At 40.2% G+C, this 5,447-nt stretch overlaps 1 pseudogene; it reads right to left on the bottom strand.

Annotated features, from left to right (window-relative positions):
* Positions 1-1,589: 1,589 nt before the first annotated feature.
* On the bottom strand, positions 1,590-5,120 carry LOC120669432 (annotated as a pseudogene).
* Positions 5,121-5,447: the final 327 nt, after the last annotated feature.

Genomic DNA, 5,447 nt, shown 5'->3' with positions numbered 1-5,447 from the left:
CTCTTTTGAGCTCTTAGCTACTGAATACTGATTCCTTTGTGCCCTTTTGCATGTCCTGTTGATCTCTACCACTCTGCGATTCTGTCTTGCATTGCTGGCTAGATCTCTAGGGGCTCTTCACTTCAATTCACTTCCTGCTGGACTCGAACCTGGGACCTGTGTCAATGTTAGTGGGACTAATATGTAAAGTCAATTCAATCTCATGATTTCCTGCCTTGGTCTCAAGAATGAAGAAATAAAATTCCAATTGGGGGCAATGATCAACAATGATGTATGAGATAAGCACCTTTGAGGAATCAGGGCTGCTGTTGGCATTAAAGTGGAATCCTCTGTCCTCTCTTGAAAACCTTTTCAACTATGCTCAAATGGTTTTGTCCTTGGATGGTCATGCCATTTTTCATGGATGATAACCAGGACAGCTCCACTTATCTGAACAGGTTGATCTGGACATCTGGTGATAAGAGAAGGCGCGGATACAATTATATGATCGAGCAAAGGCAAAGCTGAGCCCATTCAAATATTTTACTGCTACCCACACAGTACCTCATGTAATTTGTTTCTTTAGTTGAATATGTTTTTGCAGCGTGTTTTTTGTCTAACCTTTTTGCTAAATTATTTTCCTTTTCTTACACCTGTCTAACTTCATGCAGTTACCGTCTACCTTGCTGCAATATCAGTGCTTCCCATGCATGAAAATACTTTCAGTTACATTCTTTTATCTCAAAATTTCTCACAATTATTTCTTGAGTTATGTTTAGGTCCTGTACTCCTGTTGGACCTGGGTGAGCTTGGACTCTGAAGGCATTGTGCTTTTGGCAATTACCAGTAACCTTTGGGCCATCAGAACTATTATATATGTGCTTTATTGGTCCATTCTTGTAGTTCCTATACATTCCTTTGTTTTTTCAATTTTCTTTCCCATTTGTGTCTGTTTATCTTCCGTTTGTACTATTCTTCAGTGGCAGTGATGATCGAATGCCCCATAGATCTATTGCTTTTTAGAATCCCTGAATTGTTGTTACCTTTAGTGTTTTGCCCAATTTGCTGCAAAACTAGGATGGCTTGTGCCATTAAAAGTAACCAGTTTTGCAACTAATTGTTGTCATTTCTGCTGCTTCGGTGGCGGCGGCGGTGGTTGTGTAGCAGTATTGCAGATTGAAATGAACGATCCTACTTAAAAAGTTCATTTCAGGGAGGGAGGGAGGGAGGGAGGGAGGGAGGGAGGGAGATTTCATGGTTCTTCCACCAAGTATTGTGTTGAGATGGGAGATTACATGGTTCTTCCACCAAGTATTGTGTTGATATTTGGGGCAGATCTGAGCCTTTTGAATGACCTTACTGTTTCTGCTTTATCATTATTTCATACTTAAGTACTCTTTTGCTCTCTATCTACTTATTCCTTAATGCTTATCCAGGATTCTTCTATGCGTGCTTTCAAATTGACTAAGATGTCAACTTGTCATCTGTCTTGATTTGATGCATTGATGTGGGTAGATTCTTTGTTTTGTTGGATGAATTGCTTGTTTTATCTATTTTTTTCCTATGGAACAAGCTACCTCATAAGAATTTTTAGTATTTTCACAAGCATATTCTGTTGTTTCAAAGGACCGTTACAAGACAATTATTAAGGATTATAATCATCGAAAATTCTTTTGAGAGTCTTACAAGTGCCCTTAAAGAATTGCAACACAAGAGATGAAGGCTATAGTATCTTTATACAGAGAAATGCTATGTTTCAGGCACCCTAAAATAAATGTTCCACTTGTGTTTTGAAAATGTTTCATTCTTATGTTCCATATAATTTGACCTTGCTGCAAGATTGATGCAAAAACAAAATCTAAGACTAATTAATCACAAACCTGTCATGTACATATAAATGGTCAAAATGTGGTGAATTGATTATATTAGAATATTTGGACAGCTAATACATAAGAAGCATGTGTATATGTTTGATGTATACTTGGTTTGGTGTAGAAAAAGTTGGGTATTCCTAGGAATACCCAGGCATCAATGTGGCTCCGCTACTGCTTCGTCCTGAGATGGATGGTTGCTTGGCTTCGATTTGGATGTGTATCAGGAGAGGGACATCACTACCAACCCGGAATGGAAGTGGCTGTACCAGTATGAGATCCCAGTGCTGGCCAAGGTGCTTCCTGACGGCACTGAGGTACCATTGCATTACTCTCTTCGCTTCGAAATAGTATGACTTGTTTAGTGGAGCTCCTGCCTAAGCCTTCTGTTGTTCTGTGCTCACTTTGCAGGAGGTACTTTCTAGATTATCGCCCCGTCTAAGTATGGAACTCATACAAAAGAAAATTTATTCTGTGTTTGATCAGTAAGGAGGCTTCCTTTTGGGATTCACATATGAGTTTTTTTTATAAATTAGTAGCTCCAGCTCTAAGATTGTCAATTGATACCATGATGGTTTGTGTGATACATTACATTGTTGATTGTGGTACTTGATTTTCAATTTGCTTGATTTATGTTATGTAAGGATAATTTTTAGGTTGCTTAAGAAAATATACTCACAGTGGTCAATGATGTTACAAGGAAATACATACAATTGGACATAATGAGGAATAAAAAATGCTACCTTTTAACTTTTCCCCTCTCATGAGCAAGGGAAATCTAGGCAGCCAGAAGTAGAAGGTTGTAAACCAGAAATTAATAGATGAAACTTCAATGCTGAAACAAGATTCACCAATAAATGAATAAACCAACATGAACAAGGCCCTTGAAGATTTGGTTAGAATGATCTATTCTTCATGCAAATGCATGAGGTGCTTGGGGCAATGGGGAAAATTATTTTAGCTGACAGATGGCCAGCCATTTAATAACTGTTGCCCTGCTATTATACCTGATTACATGGAACTTGGGAGTTATCCAGCTTTCTGGTAAATAACTTTCCATTTTCTATTTACACTGACAGATTTCTTACGGCAGTAGCCTAGTCACAACTACTTAATACCCACCATCCAGAAATCAGCATTGAAGGAACAAACTGTAGTAGAAACTGCATGGACGCTCCATCTTCTAAAACTTTGTAACTAATTCAATTGTTGAGGTACTTAGAGACCATTCAATACAGAAACAATATTCAGACAGGCAACCAACATGCATATCCAAAGCCCTGTATGGCTGTATCCAATATCCATGTAGTACCGGTCTATTCTAAATCTTTAGGTAAAATCAGGCTTTGTACTAGCAACAAGATACGGAAGTTTCATTAAGATCCAAATCATTCTTATAAGAAAGATTGAATAAATTTGAGGATTGTCATGATAAAAACGTAAAACTTCATTTTTGATCTGGTGCTGGTGCTGGTGCTATGGATGTCACTGCAATGCTGTTTTTCTTGCCTTCGGATGTGTATTTCCTATGTAACTGTGTCAGTAATTGTGAAGAAATCACCATGGAATGCATTAGCCTGCGATGCAGATTTTTTTTTTTGCACCAAAGCAGGGCATGAAAAATCTGCATAAGAATTGGTATTAGGGTGCTCTGATGTTGGAGTCCAGGGTATGGACTGTGTTGGTGCTGGAGGCAGGCTGGGAGCAAACGATGGCATGAAAGGTTCTAGGATTAAGGACACCTTCAAATCCCTAATTTTGCCAAAAATTGATATATTTAGGCCAAGGTCCCTTGAACTCCAATATGAGATGATTCGGGCTAGCAGTTTCAGTCAGCGATGATGTAGATGAGTGCTGCACTGAACTGTGTAGAAATGGAAAGTTGGACTGTTACTGGACTTGCAATCGTTGAGTCATTTGTATTTGTTAACTCCACATATAATTTCTGCACATACATATGTTGTCACTATTATTCATTGTATGTGCGATTTTAGTGCATGAGAGGGATGGAATGGGGGTGACCTCATTTGATGTCTGATTCAAATGTTAGTGCAAGCTCGATCTTCATCTCCTGAAGAAGTTCCCTTATATGATGAATTGTCGTGTCAAATCAAACGTGAAGTTGAAGATAGGCTGTCTTTGGTTTGAATGGGAAGCATTATGTGGGAACAGCACTGTAATCCCTCCTGGGAACCACAATATCTCCATACAAACTTGGTATCCAAAAACTGATGGGTTCAAAGTTCAGTTCAGCTGCTGAAGTGTAAGTTCTATCAAAGATGTTCTCAGTGTGTCAATGGATTTTTGTGCTCATGGAGGTATTTCTTGGGTCTGGAAGAACACTAAACTTCACATAAGTGGTATTTGTATATGTGTATGGACGCATAGAAATTGAAACCTGAAGAAGTAACAGCCAATTATCAGTTACTGTGGATGTAATACCATACCTTATTATTGGGCACTCCGATTTGGTTATAATCTCTCTTTTTCAAGTCTTCCGGTTTGTGAAGCTAGCTCTGAGTATGGCATCGACAAATTGAAGCCTGCCCGGATTTCTGCTTGAGAAGTGAATGGGTGTTAAAAGAAGTATAAAAGGGAACCGGACACCAAGTGCTATTGCTATTTGGTTACAAACTCATAATTTATGATTGATATTCTTTTATACTCCTTCCATTCTAAATTATAGGTCGGTTTGGCAAATTTAGATGTCAACGTGCATAGCAAAATGTATCTAGATTTGTCAAAACGATCTATAATTTGAAACGGAGGTAGTAATTGTTATTTGGATTCTACTTCACTATGAGGTGTTGCTTCTGTTTTTGTTCTTTCTGACAGAGTGTAATCGTAGAGCTATTTATTTGATCAGCATGAGTGAGAACCTATGGCCTTACTGGGAAGTATGCCGGGGTCATCAGGGATTCCTCCTAATGCCCGGAGATGAAGCAGTATGAAGAAGGCCGAGAGGAAGCAGCCGACGTTGCCGAGCTGCCGGGCTTGTGAGTCGAAGATGGTTCTTCCTTCTGCGCTTTCCTCGACGCTGAGTCCGTGCAGCTCACACAGAGCTCTTCTCCTACACGGGAACTCTGATACGGAATCAGTGGTGTGTTTGGCTGGTTGTATTGTGTTTGGTTGCATGTTACTATTTTTTTTTGAAAAAATAGTTTTTTTCTGTACGTATGTAACTCATTCGAAATCAGTTTCTAGTGTGTTTGGTTACATGTGTTGCGTTCATGAATGAAATGGATTACTATGGATGTTGGGTGAGTCAAGTTATAGCACCTATCACAAATTTTTACAAGAGCAGTGAATTATGGACGGTGGTTGATGTGACGTACAGTTACGTGAGGAAAGGGCTCCTGGCCTTTTGGGACCCGTGGGATGCCGTTACTTGTCTTTGTCTTCATTGAAGAAGCTCATGCGCCTGCTCTTCCTCACCGACGCTCAGACGCTGTGCTAGGTGCTCGGGGCCCCATGACGGCAGGACCCTCAACGCGGCGCGGCGAGCTCGGCCCTGGCCCCTAGCAGCTGGGTCGGCCGTGCTGACGACGTGCTGGTGGCGACCATGCGCGCCGACTATGAGGACGTGTTCAGGGGACG

Source organism: Panicum virgatum, chromosome 4N (assembly GCF_016808335.1).
Source record: "Panicum virgatum strain AP13 chromosome 4N, P.virgatum_v5, whole genome shotgun sequence".
Lineage (NCBI taxonomy): Eukaryota > Viridiplantae > Streptophyta > Magnoliopsida > Poales > Poaceae > Panicum > Panicum virgatum.
The sequence above is the reverse complement of the archived record's forward strand: the minus strand, read 5'-3'. Positions and strand labels throughout refer to the sequence as shown.